Source organism: Medicago sativa, chromosome 5, assembly GCF_051527215.1.
Source record: "Medicago sativa cultivar Bolivia chromosome 5, Bolivia_mono, whole genome shotgun sequence".
Taxonomy (NCBI): domain Eukaryota; kingdom Viridiplantae; phylum Streptophyta; class Magnoliopsida; order Fabales; family Fabaceae; genus Medicago; species Medicago sativa.
The window spans coordinates 10,175,666-10,190,936 of record NC_140753.1 but is presented as its reverse complement, the minus strand read 5'-3'; the positions used below and the strand labels follow the sequence as shown (position 1 = coordinate 10,190,936).

Sequence of the window (15,271 nt, the reverse complement as noted above, 5' to 3'; positions counted from 1 at the left end):
GATTTTGTGAGATAGTCAGATAAAGGCTGAGACACATCATGTTAAAAAATGTGGGTTGATAGCGGTTTCATCGATGAATGTTTTTGTTCCTTTCTTTTAGATAAGAGAGAAAGTAAATTAGAAAAACAAAGAAAAGAAACATGAATTTAAACATGAGAGAAATTATAAGGAGAAGAAAGTAAGGAGTTTGTTTTATCTGTGAGAGTATAGGGAAAAGAGTGAATTGAAGGTAATTTTATAGATTTGTTGAAGGTGTTGGAGATTACTGGGTAAATATGTCACCAAACTATTAGATTCATTAAAAAAATGTCACATCAATTTAAAATGTCTAATAAGCATGTATTTTATCAACTCACCAAAACACATCTATGTTTTTCCATTGTCGGATCCCACCAAAGACCAAGAAGAAAATAATTTGAAATAACAGATGTTGGATAATTGTTTTTACATGAAAGTGACTGACGCTTAAAAACTAAAATTTAAGATTAAAAACATTAAACAAATGACACCTACAAACTAAATTGGATTGTATAATCACATTAGGCTAATAGCAACCACACAAGCGAGATTGATATCACATTTTCATGTCCTTATATGTTGCTGAACATATACTCTTACATAAAATTTGAAACTTTAACTCACACTTGACACATTAACAACACTCTGTTCGCCCCAAAATGTTGAACTAGGATATCATGCCACTATTGGGCCTTCTAAGGGAGCCAACACCGGTGTGGATAGTGTCAAACTCTCTGTGCCCGTGATCGACCACCAAGAACCACTCCGTTCCCCCCAAAATGTTGAACTGGGTTATCATGCCACTGTTGGGCCTTCTAAGGGAGCTAACACTGGTGTGGATCCACACATTTTAAAAAGAGTACCCACATAAGTTAGAATGATATCATCTTCATCCAAAATTTTAAGCCTTAACTATATGAGTTTTTTTTTTTACTTATAAGTTGTTCAACTTACACTCTTTTATTCAATGTTGAACTTTAACAATACCAACTTTCTCCCTCAAGTATGACGAAATTCTAGCCCGTGCTTGGTACGGAATTTCTTAATGGTATTAAGAGCTCTGGCATTTCAAATCACCGGTTGAAACTAAGGGTGGGATGTCCAGTTATGCTGATGAGAAACATCGATCAGGCCAATGGACTGTGTAATGGTACGAGGCTGACAGTTACACATCTAGGGAAGAGCACGATAGCTGCTACCGTAATTACGGGAAAAAGGGCAGGTACCAGGGTATTCATTCCCAGGATAAATCTTATTCCGAGTGATCCAGGACTACCCTTCAAATTCAGGCGTAGGCAATTTCCATTGACGCTTTGTTTTGCAATGACAATAAATAAAAGTCAGGGTCAATCTTTATCTCGAGTGGGAGATTATCTTCCTAAGCCCGTGTTCACGCATGGACAACTCTATGTCGCTATCTCTCGAGTTACTTCTAGAAAAGGTTTGAAGCTGCTCATGTTGGATGAAGATAATAATGTTTGGAAGGAGACCACAAATGTTGTGTATCGTGAAGTTTTTCAAAAAGTATGATCATTGGTTATGTTTTAGAATTGTTGTTGCTATAATTTAGAAAACCAAAGTTGCGTATTGTTTGGAAGTCGTTTTTTTTTAATTTCTTTGTAAGGCGTACTGGTCATTACAGGACATGCAATTTCTATATAAGCAGGTCCTCCTGCCATTGACTTTTAATTGATGCACTTTTCAAGTATAACAATACGCGAAACATTTTTTTTACATTATTGTTACCCTAAAATACAATAGTACATTAGACCATTGGTTTTGTAAAAAATAAAAACAAATAACAGTCGGCGTTTCTGTAGCCCAAACTATATTTATACACACCCGTAAAAAATTTAATGTTTGCATTCACAGACGCTGACTATTATATAAAAAAATACAATTTTTTTAGTTTTTGTGATTAATAAAATACATTATGTCAACAAATAATAATATACAGTACGTCAGCGTATTTTTGCAAAAATATTACATATGCTAAGTTATGTGCAATGTTTAGATATTTCAAAATATATACAAAATTAACAAAATTAAAATGATATTTTTTTCCATATCAAATTTAAATTATAACCACACTTATTATAACTTTAAGATAACATAATATAAAATCTATACATTTGATCAAAAAAGTTTTTTATTTCCCCGTGCTTGGCACGGGTCACTATACTAGTTGTATATTATATACAAAAGTTGGATTCGAACTGCGGACACCTCATTTCTCCAAATTTAAAATGTGTGAGCTTCAACCATCAGACTACTTGACAAAAAAAAAAGGAAAGTGAAAAGAAGAGATGATTTAATAATTTTTTTTTGAAAGAAGATATGATTTAATAAGTTGGTAGGAGAGAAATTGAAAAATACTAACACTAATGAACCGGATCTTATTAAAAGTAAATTATGTTAGAAAAAAATTGTGTTAATAAAATAACATAAATATATTACCAAAAAAATTACATAAAAATCCTTAATCAATTTTCCTAAATACAAAATAAGAACATTGTTTGACACTATCGATCATCTTTTTTTTTTATAAATAAAACCAATATAATAAAACCGGGAAGAATTACATAATCATATCTTTTTGGATATGATGGAAAATGGGCTTAGGGAAATTATGATCATCTAAACAATTATAAAAGATAGTTTTTTTTTGTTGGTTAAGTAGTTAGAATTCACTTTTTAAAGTGAATAAACGGGGTGTTCGAAGTTCGAACTTCAGTTCTGCATATAACAATGCATTGCCCGACAACTGAGGTATGCTCACAGAAACTAAATGAGAGTTTTATTAACAATAAAAAAATATTAAAACAACACTCAAAATATATTTAATTAACTTCTTTAGATTTGGCCATCTCGTAAAAAAATAGATAGCCTTGCCACCGAAAATAAGTATTTTATTACACTCAATGAAAATTAGAAAATACTAGTATACATGTACAAAATATACTTTATAACAACCAGAAAATTTCAATATAACAAATTATTAATAAAATTAAAGAAACATTTTTATCCATTTTACATTACATGTTATGAGTAATAAATTATAAGAAAATAACACTAATAGATAAAAATATCAATCACGTATTATAGAATAGATTAAAGGTTGAATTTGTTTTTTTGCCTCTATAAAATTATCAATTTTTTTAGTCCATGTGAGATTTTTCTTCAAAAACAAAAAAAAAAAAACTAAATTGTGTTACACTCGTGTGACACGTGACTCATCAGATTTATTGTTTTTATTTATGTAAACACGTCTTATTAATTTAAATATTTTAATTAATATGAATTACATCTTTTTTAATGGAACTAATTAATTTAAATCTAAAAATTATCCCTATATTTTTTTTGAAGGAATCCCAATTTATTTTTCTTAATGACTAAAAATTGTTCTTATAATTCTGAATGGCAAACTTATGTCTTATGAAATTTTTTACTAGGTCAAAATAAGTCTTCAATCTATAATTAATTTATTAAATTTAAAAGGTATGTGATTCTTATGAAGAATATTTTATCTCTCTATTTTAATTTTTCAAGGGAGTTTTTTTTTTTATAGTTTGTAATCTTCGTTGATTGTAATAAAATACTTATTTTATAAAAAAATTACTTGTTTTAGTTTATTTTTACTATATCAAGTTTTTACTTCAAGTCATTTCATGTCATTTTATTCATACATATATTTGTTTTCTATCAAAATTTCCTTTCATTTTCTCTCATACTAAACTATTTAATTATCTCTTCTTTTCGGTGTGTGTTGGGTTGTGTGGTGTGAAGTATTGATTTTGATATAATTTAGTTAACCGTGATTCTGATTAAAAGTTATTTGTGTTTGTATACATTCATATAAAAGTGAATTAATCTATAAATTTGTGTTTGAAAATCAATTCTAAAGTTAAAGCTATAAATCTTAGCTTCAAGCAGCCATGGAATGAGGGTGGGGGCAGTGGGGTCACCCCACTTGCCTATCATATTTTTTAACCAACATTTTGATATTTATGCAATTTGATCTCATTTGTATAGTATTATTGTCTCTACATAATTAATTTATAACATTATAATAAATTATAAGACTAATAAAGATGCTAATGAATGTCTTAAGGGTTTTAATTTAGAAAACAAAAAGTTATTTGAAGGAAGAAAATAAAAGGTTATTTTACATAAAAAGTGTTGTAATTATTAAACTGATGAAATAATTTGTATTTTTTAGATAAAATTTTCTTTTATGAAATCCCTATTCATTGTTCTTACGACATTTGTTAGTAAGACCCTAAAACTACTATTTATATTTGTTGAAAAATGACTTATGATTAACGTTTATTGGATGGAAAAATAGTTAATCAATGTTATATTTTTTAATATGTTAGAAATGAAAAAATATCAACATTTGAGAGCAATTTTTTTTTTTTGTATAAAAATTTATCATTTAGATATTTATATATTTTTAGATAAATTTTAATGATATGACATTGATCCCACTTACTCAAATTTCTGGATTTGTCCTTGGTTTCAAATTGATAAATTATGGAAGTAGAATCAATTCAACTCCACAGCAACCAAGCATATCAGAATCAATTCTACAACTTTAGAATCAATTATGTTCCCTCTAAAAGTGCAACCAAACATACTCAGTAGTCATTACTTTCCGTTTCTTTTTTTTTTCCTCTATCTTAAATCAATCAAACGAAGTGTAAAACGGGTAGAGACTAACTTGTCCCGTTGATCTTGCGATTTTTCTCATGGACCAAAATGAGCCTTAACTTTTTTGTACTGAAAATAAGGTGTTTATTATTTTAAATTGGTAAACTAAATTGAAAACAACACAAATTATGTGTCACTAAAACTAGAAAATTATGAATCTTTGAACAACCATATGACATATAAGTTAATAGCATAAACCAACCTAATGCCTACAAAAGTAACAAAATTAAAATGATCAGAATAATTATGTCTCCTTATCTATAACGTTGACGACCAAATCTTATTAATAGAATTTGTAATGTGTTGAAATGTCAATTTGAACGGAACCAACAAAATTTATAGAGCTCGAGTAGTGACTATTTGGATAAGGGTTTACCATGCATATTAGGAGACCTAAGATAAAATTTATAGTGACAATTTTTGAAATAAAATAAAAGTTAACACAACTTTTTTAAAAAATAAAATAAAAATTTAGTTTTGAATTTGGGTCAAATAGGATATGAGAGTGAGACCTCACTTTAAACTAAACCGAGCAAACATCTCAGACTAATAACTAAAAAGAAATGTTAAAGAGTCGCCTTTGAGACATTGATTAAGAGGAAAAAAAAATAAAAATATTGTATTAGAAAATAATAAAAAGTGATAAATTTAACTTTTTAAAATTTCAAATATTGTTAAATCCAACATAAACCAACTATTTTTGATTTCCTTAACAAGAGCACTTGTTAACATAACCAATAACTAAATTTAAATTTTTTAGACATTTTATCGGACTAAAATTTTGAGATCTAAAACTCAATTTTAAGCGGCTTAATCCTTGAGTCGACCTTTAAACTTGACACTTAAGCCCCTTTTCGATAGATAGGTTTGCATATGAGCATTTATGCCATTTGCTTAGCAACTAGATGGTGCACCCGCGCTTCGCTCGGGTCGATAATGAACACAGTAAATTAAAAGCATGTTAAATATAATCTAATTGAAATTTCATTACAAAATCACATGAGTAACAATAACAGGAATTAACAATTCATTATATCAGACACGTTAAATACAACAAAGTATTCTACACCCGTGCGTACACGTAATAATATCAGTCACTAACAACAACAACAACAGCTAAACATTTTCCTTCAAAAAACATCTAAGCATCCAACTGGCACCGGTGCGAATATGTTTGCATCTTTTATTGTTGTCTTGCTTATGAGGGCTTCCAACTGCAAAAATGAAGAGAATGATAGAAATTTAATGATGAATACCATAAAAGGATGTAAGTGTCCTGTCAATTGACTTCTCATTCATATACAAAAGAACCCAATCACATACAGAACTGAAATATATAGAAAAAGCAAAGAAATTGGAACGAATAATTGCAATCACGAAGCTCAAGTAAGAGCACTACCAATACCAATTATAATGTCATGTATACCTAATTGAATTATAACTACTAATTTTATCTTGGATGGACAAATGCAGATTAGTGTATGATATATACAATTTTACCTGTAAGTATACAACAAAGTAAGTAAAGAACTAAACTTATTAGAGAAGAAATGACATAGAAAAAATGAACAGATCAGCAGAATCTCTGTTTACAAAATAATGAAAAGAAATTGGAGAAACACATTTTTGAAGAAATTGGAGAAACTAACAACAGTACTATAAAGTCATGATCACAATAGAGATCACATTTATCTATCTATAGTTAGATGCATAGTAGTCATCTTTAATATGTCAACTTATAAAGAATTGAATACAAAATGCATAAAAACTCATATGGCCTCCCATTATAGATGTCACGGGTAAAGAAACTTCTCATGCTTGCGAACCAATATGCACAATATATTGTGAATATCAAATATTGAGTGGTAAACTTGTAAGATAGAGTATATCAATAGCACACAATAAAATTACAGAAATTGAATACATACGTGAATAAGCTAAAGATTGAAGAATAGAAAAAAAAATGTCTTCAAAATGAGAAAATGATTTAATCTACATGACTATGTCTAGTGTAAATCTAGCTATGCAAAAAGAAGTAGCTTGATATGCATAGTAAGGCAAATTGTGATTCCTGAAATATATATGGTAATAGAAACAATCAAAATCAAAATAAGTGATATTTGTGAAGTAACAAACATGCACAATCTCAGAGACGTAGATCAGCAACATTCAATTTTTGCATCAACACAAATGAATATGCAATCAAAGTCACAAATTAAATTTAGTAAAAGTAAGAAACAATCAAAAAAGTGAAATTTGAGAAGTAAACACCCTAAGTGATGTACAACGACAGAGAAGTATACCATTGTGAAACATACCATTACTGCGAGCTGCTATAGGTAATCACCACTGCATGAACTGTCACCACGAGCTACAATACAACAATATTCAACCAGTGCAGAAAATAACCTGTGTAAGCTAGCACAGAGAGCTTTCTGCCAACAATATGGATTTTTTAGTAACTTCATTTTAGAAAGGAAAGAATAAAAATGAAGATAGATTGAACAATCAAGAAGGTGAATTAAAGAAGCAAACTAAATTCACATATTTTCAATAAAAAAACTGAAAACCTATTACCGTAAAAATACTTTTAGCATCGAAGAAGCTGTCACACTCACTCAGTTTGCACGCTCACTTCGTCTGCCTCAAATTCTGAAAATAAAATACCAGACAAAAAAGACACAACACAGTGAGACAAAAGCTAAAAAAACAAAATCAGAACAACAAAAAGGAAAAAGTGAAATAACTGAAGTGGAAAGAAACTTGACAAAGGGTCACCTTCTCATCAAAGCTTCACTCTCCATCATCTTCAACATTTGAACTCAAACCTATCAGCACCGCCATCATAAGATACGGAAAAAAAAATCATAAATCTAAAAGAGAAAACGAAAAAGATGAAAGAAATGAACATATAAGGAAATAGGAATGAGACTTGCCTCGATTAAGTTCTAGTGATCCTTTTATCAAACAGTTCGAATGCAAAGTAGCTTTTATCAAAGTAAATGACTCATACTTGATGCTAAATTTCGTACAACTATAAAAACATCACATTCCCATTTCTACAATCTTGATGCCATTCCATGGCTAACTCCAGTGGAGGTTTGGCTACTACTTCATACACATCGTCCAACTTTGTATGCGGCCACTCTGTCAGACACAAATCAAATCGAAATTCTAACATCAACATCAACAAATTCCACACCAAAATCAAGATTATCATTAATTTTATAGTGAAAATCCAGTTTACTTATCTCAATTAATATAACATAAATTCGAAGGAAGGATCCTTTAAAAAAAATCAAGGAAGGAAACAAAAAAAAAGGCATGTAAATTCAGTTAGATATTTTCAAATATGTGAATAATACCACATGTAATCCTTTCCTCCCTTCTCAGCTTTGAATAAATTGTCTCCTGATCCAGACAACTCCTGAACATTCTTCCTCAATTTACACATGCGAAAAATGGATGCACTTGTTGTCATACATCCTGTGTTATACAACCTGTCAAAACAAAGGAAATTATTCAGCAACAAACTGTGTTGTACAACCTGTCAAAACAAAAGAAACATATTGTTAGGTTGCAAAATACATAGCCTTACTACTGTAACTTAAACAAAATCCCACAATTCTTTTTATCAGTTTTCATTCTCAAAAACAACATTGTTTAATCAATAAAACAAATCTCTTATTTCAACCCCCCCAATTCTGATACGATTCAGAATCGAATCTATCAGCCCAGTACAGATGAATCATAAATAAATCAATCAACACAATGGTGAAAGAAGATCGTAGAGGGCAGAAATGATTCAGAAAACAGGAACCCAGTAAGAGAATTAGAGAGAAATGAACCCCAAATGGTTAAAACAGGCTTACCAGTTACCTCCAAGAGAGAGAGAGAGAGAGAGAGAACTACTCAGAAAACCAAACTGGAAGCAGATCCTAAACAGCGGTGACCGTCGTCGGAGCGTGGACGGCCAACAAAAACGCAAACCCAAAAGGGTTTCAATCCCTGTTCATCGTGTTCCTTCTGATACCAGTTGAAAGCCATTGAAGGTGGTGATGGTTTCTCTCTATTCAGTTTTTGCAGAGAAAGAGAAAGGGAGAAAAGAAGAAGTTACAAAGAAAATAGAGATTGAAGGAGGGACTCTACGGGCTTGTATAGAACAAATTCACCCACATGCAATAGTCATCATGAAGCCTATAGGCCTAGTTAACGTGTGTCAGATGGAATTGGTTTTTTGAATTAACCAACTTGCCGCCTGCTGTATTGCACTTCACAACTTTTAAACTTAAGGGTAATGCAGTCATTTTCCTAACAGAAGTCCTAGGGTTTTCCCGCCAGGGTTGTGGGCAGGTTAAAATTGTGGAGCTTGCTTAGGGTTTATCTAGGGTTTGAGGGCAGACCTGTACTTCATTTAAAAAATTAAGATTAGGCCTACACATTTGACACTTAGGACCCTTTGTTGGCATTTAGGGTCTACATATATAACTTTTTGCGTATATGTATTCAATAAATGACTACAACTTGCTCTTCCCATGAAATATATTGTCTTTATAGCAACAACAAAAAACATAAAATTGAGGTAGATATACATTCTTTCATGCTTCATTTCTGCTGAGTTGAACATCAACTTGCTTCTCTCATTATTATTATTATTATTATTATTATTATTATTATTATTATTATTATTATTATTATTATTATTATTATTATTATTATCATCATCATTATTATTATTATTATTCTATTTTTTCTATTATTTTCTAATGTATCGTTTATTTTTATTTTTTGAAAAGTTTATAATTTCTCATTTACTTAAAGATAAAACATTGTACGTAGTGAATGCAAATAAACTAGACCTTGCACCCGCGCTGTCGCACGGGTCATATCGACGGCAAATAGAATATTCAAATAAATAGAAAATAATGTGCTTTTGGTGCAAATACAATTTTAATAGTAAAAATACAATAAAAAATGAGTTCACGTTGGTACATTGCGAAAAAATTCCTTGTAAACAATATTCGAAGTGCTATCCATGCTAACACCATTCTCATCGGTGATTAGAATCTTCAGATGTTACATCTAAATAGCTTCGATGTTACATCTTAGAATAGCAATGTAAAAATATCGTCTTAAATAACATAAATTTACCTTGAAGAATAGGACAATTAAAATATCAACAAAAATAGCAGTTATTATATACCTCAAAGAATAACTTAGATATAAATTCCGTCTTATATTCTTTCAAAAAAAAAAATTCGTCTTATATAGCGGTTACTCTACATTGAAGAACACAACAGGTAAAACATTTTACTAAATAGTTGTGCAATGACAATTAAAAATTTGTATTCATTTAGTGGTGATTTTACAGTGAAGAAAAATAACAAAGTTAAGAGTTGGTTCTAAAAAGCGGTGATTTTACCGTGAAGAACAAAACAATAAAAATCTCGTCCTAAATATTTGTGATTCTAAATAGCGGTGACTATACATCAAACAATGACACCGTAAAAATATCGTTCTAAATAGAGGTGATTTAGATTGAATAATAGCACGGTAAAAAGCAGCTCCGAAATCGCGGTGTTTCTACAATTGATCATAACCTGTACAATTCATAACTTTCATCTGTTAGTGAGTATATAATATTATAATTACGGTTGAAACCAATACTGTCACATTTTGAAGTCACTGTCATCTATTAGAACACAAAACGAACAACCGCAAATTTGTATCTCAAAATACAAAAGCATAACAGTCACATTTATGGCTCAGGAAAATGATTCGATACAGTTTATTTAAAGCTCTGTTCTGCTTCGGACCAAGCAGTTTCGACCTATGCATGCAGCATCGAGTTTGAACACTTGATAAGAAAACACAATGAAGGAGTGTGTCAACATGATTGAATCTGTTTAACACATTAAGAAGATAGTTTGAATGTTAACCATTTACTTTTGATTATTACACTTTATAGACACACACACGTTGCCATTTACTTTGGTATATTACACTATATATCTATACGTATATATATGTACGTTGCCATCTAAATGTGAATGTTGGGCTTGAATCTGTTCAACAAATTAAGAACACATTAACCGGCCTCCAAATACCACCTATGGACCATCAAAAAAACTGCAGCAGCAAGACAGCCCCTCCGTGATAGAACCTCCACCCTCGCAACAGAAAACAATGCCATATCACTGTTGCAAAACTTTGATTTCACTAATGGTGTTCTCCTCGTCATGCTTGTAGGTCCTAATATCGAAGAAATTGTTTACAACTAAGCCCATTGCGTCTGGGATCAATTCTGGTTCTGTTACCATCGGAACATCCATGAATCCCATCCTTACATATGTCGGAGCAATCTTATACAACTGGGATTGAATCACCTATTTTTATTCAAAAGTAAAATAATATAAAAAAAGAGATATCTTGTTGACAAACTATACTTGATTCTAAAGCTCCTATTTCATCCTATGGTAGTGGTTTTAAAGTTTTTTTTAACATAAAGCATGAAACTTCAAAGAAAAAAAATCAAAAAGCAAGTGAATTCAATGTTCCTTTATCATCTTCCGATAGATTTTTAAGCTCACTGTTACAAACAAAATTGACAAAAGCAGTCACATTTAAAATCAAACATAAGAAATGAATAAGTGCAATGTGGCTTCTTCAACACTTGGTTTTGAATATATCAAAATCTATATTACCTAAGAGTCAAGAAATATATTGAATAAAAAGTTCAAATACTTGCAAGCTTGAGGAACCAGTTCCTACTAATAGAATAATATAATATACAACTCACATTCAAACCATTTCAAAGATTGAAAAAATAAGGAAGAAAAAAGTTACCTGGTCCATGATTTTATAATTACCACGCCTATCCTTAGATACTTCAAGTCTAACCTCTTTATTTGTTTTGGACCAAGACATCTTCCAACTACTAATTAACAAAAAAAATGATAAATATTTGTGAACCTATAGAAACAAATAACTAATTAAAAATGATCAGAGATACGACTTTTGGATGAATGGATCATGGAAAAAGAAACCCAAAAACGCAACATCCTTATCAAAATACATAAATAAAAACAGAAAACCTACAAAAAAAATATTTCTAAGAGTTTAAAATGAAGTTACAAAAAATGAAACTCATAAGAGTTTACTCATAAACCGCAGAGACAATGAGAATTGGAAACATCATCTCTTACCTTTCCTTTTGGTTGATTCAATAAAAGAAAAAATCCAAAAACGCTGAATCATAAAACTATGATAATATTAAAGAAAAAATATAGCCGAAACCTAACATTTAAGAGCACAACACACGATCATTAGAGCACAAAAAAGCTTATAATATTTAACCCAAAATATTTGTAACAAACTACAATGCAAAAAGAGAATTGTCCTACCTTCATTATAATTTAAGAAGAGCTATGATGTTGTTGTAGGTGAAATGGAGAGTGGCGCTAAGATAATGGCAGAGATGAAAATGAAAATTTATGGGATGAGATGAAGAGTAAACCCAGAAAAGGAAAATCGGTTAATTCAAACTCAGTCGGCGGCGGTGTGTTGTTGCAGGTGAAATGGAGAGTGACGCTTAGATAATGGTGTAGGTGTTGTTGGATATGGCAGAGATGAAGATGAAAACTTCTGAGATGAAATGAAGAGTAAACCCGTAAGAGGAAAACAGAGAAACGGATGCGGAGTATTTATGCACCATTGGAAAAATAGGCAGCATTAATTGTTTGTGTTTGTTTTGATGACATGGCGTTGGAAACAAACTCATGGGAGGGAAAAATTCATTGAGCAGTACAGAAGTCTTCTTGAGCCATTAAATATCAATAACCAATTAATTGAAAACAGCAGCAATTAATTGACTTTGTAAAATGTGTGAGTGAGTTTAGCGTTGGTTAATAGTTTGTGTGTGGGAGGGAAATTTGAAATTCAAATTTCAAAGAGTTTGTAAGCATAATTTTCCCGCCCATAATCTAGGATTAGGGTTTTGCATTAGTTGTTTACATTGTACATTAGGATTAGATAATAAGGATATTACGTGACTTATAAACAATCCCTTTTCTTTCATCATGTCACACCCAAGCCCGGTTTAAATTGAGGTAGATATACATTCTTTAATTTCATGCTTCATTACCGCTGAGTTATCCTAAATAATCAATTTTGTTTTATTCTTAAATTCTACGTAAGGTTAAGGAGAAGCTTTACTCACAAACCAAATTAAACTTACACACATGGTGAAGCACTTTAAAATCATTAATTGAATGAATCTAAAACTAAAATTCAAAAACAAAACTTCAAGATTCCCAAGAGATGTCATTCCACAAATATTTGACCCATATCCAACAAATGTAAATACAAGGATATCGCCAAACATGCGACTTGTATCTTACTTCAAGCTGAAAAATCATGCATCAAGAAACTAAAATGGTGAAGCCAACATGCACCCATACAAAACCAATAGCATGACAATCCTATTGAATATATACTGCTTCGTCACTTAATTTCTTACATACAAATTTTGAAAAGCATCAAGGAACAATAAGCGCTTCAATATTGAAACGCACATGCTCAACTATAATCTTAAAGTTTACCTTTTTCCACTCATTGACATGTATAATCAAAATAATAGATCTCGTCTCGGGGTGCAGCAAAAACTTCAACGTGAAGAAGATGAAAATAATCATGATGATGGTTGCATAATTAATAACGTGGGCTGACACGCTAAATTTTAGGTTCGATTCGCCTCCACCATTTTATGTAAATCAGTGTCAATAGAGAAACGGGTTAAACCCAGGGGTGGATCTAAACATTTGATATGTGTTGTAAAATTAGGCATAAATTATCTCTATAAATAATAATCAATAAATAAATATTAGAATCAATTAAATATAAGCAAGAGAGTGATAATACTTAACACACAATGAAGTTGGTGTAGCAAGCTATATGAACCAAAATCACTTGGTGTATGTTAGCGGTATACCATTCGCGTCACACCCCCACAATTCTTGTCGTTGGCGCAGTGGTGCGCGAATAGGCCGTGCGCGTGCCTGGATTATTTCATGAGTGCTCCAGAGATTTCGCCAAGATCTCATACAAGCGGCCCCACTTGACACTCACATAGGTGATTTCATCAAGTGTATGCTACAAATCATACACCACCCATAAGGGATATGAAATTCATTAAAAGCTTTATAGGCTTATCCTCTCAATAATGCAGTGTCTAGCACTTCTCACACACACCATAGGAAAGGGGCGAGAACAAAAATTAATTAACTAATTTTTGGTGCTAGCAGAACTAATAATTTGACTTGTTCTTACCCATATGAACCTTATTCATGGGATCTCCAATCACAAAGGTTGGGTTCCCATCACTTATTAATTTCGAATGGCTTAAGTCCCAATCCCCTTGATGTACACAAATTTATTTCATCCCAAGGGGCTTTGTTTAGTAGCTACTTTTACACAAATGATGAAGACATTTTTTTTCTTTCATCATATAAGATTGACTAAGACGTCTCTAAGTCAATCAACCTCATATATTTATCAAAGTCTATAACAATAAACTTGATCTCTATAATTATATTTCTACAGGTCTGCTTGAATGACTTCAAGCGACAACATCCCCTAAAATAATTCCACATTTTGATTTATTATCATTAGAATTCAATTTCAATTAACATCATTCTATTATTTTGATACAATGGTTCATCAATGCTAAACAATATTTCATATATTGTCAAACTGAATTCCTTAATATACTTCATCAGGTCTACTTAGATAAATTCTAAGCGACAAACCCCCACATTGAGAAAATATAACTATATGTATAGATTTATTTAACAGGTCTACTTGAATAATTTTCAAGTGACAATAGTTCCACAATGAAAAATAAATCCCATAAATATATATATATATATATATATATATATATATATATATATATATATATATATATTTTCTCTAAACAAATTTCATTAAGCATCGTTGTATTAATATTTTAATACAATGGATAATCCATAATATACCATATAATATTTTATGGTATCTCACAAATATTTCATGATTCTACCATACATATTTTTCATAAATTTATCAATAAAATATTTCGTGTCAATTCATTTCTATCAACTATAAGAATCATACTTGATTTTAGTATGTCTTTGACATCAATTTAGATGTCAGATCCTTTAAATAAGTGTTAGCAATTTAGCAACAGATAACAAAAAAAAAACTAATGATATCACAAAAAAGATGCAACCAAAAAGTAACTTCAACATAAATGCAAAGCTTTACAATGTTATGATAAGATGGCATAAAAAAGACAACCTTGTTTCAAATAGTTCAATCAACAATTAAATTTAAAGCTCAAGGAAAATTAACTTAGCATCACATAAGATCTTGGTTTCTAAACCAAGAAAGAAAGACAGTATTTTCAAAATAAATAAATAAATAAACCGCTCAAAGCAAAATCATAAACAACATATATATGATACTAATGCACTAAAGAAAACTTCATATCACTATCAATTTTTTT

General features: G+C 30.6%; 2 long non-coding RNA genes across 3 annotated transcripts; both read right to left on the bottom strand.

Moving 5' to 3' along the window:
• Positions 1 to 5,689: 5,689 nt before the first annotated feature.
• LOC146919885 (uncharacterized) lies at positions 5,690 to 8,565 on the bottom strand. 2 transcript variants are annotated; one of them, XR_015011625.1, is made up of 3 exons: positions 7,507 to 8,565; positions 7,047 to 7,380; positions 5,690 to 5,942 (listed from the first exon to the last, which is right to left on the bottom strand). It is a non-coding gene; the product is annotated as an uncharacterized LOC146919885 (long non-coding RNA). The 2 variants fall into 2 exon arrangements; XR_015011624.1 differs by having other exon boundaries at positions 7,047 to 8,565.
• A 1,483-nt stretch (positions 8,566 to 10,048) lies between these two features.
• On the bottom strand, positions 10,049 to 12,764 carry LOC146919884 (uncharacterized). Its single transcript, XR_015011623.1, has 2 exons — positions 11,575 to 12,764; positions 10,049 to 11,114 (listed from the first exon to the last, which is right to left on the bottom strand). It is a non-coding gene; the product is annotated as an uncharacterized LOC146919884 (long non-coding RNA).
• Positions 12,765 to 15,271: the final 2,507 nt, after the last annotated feature.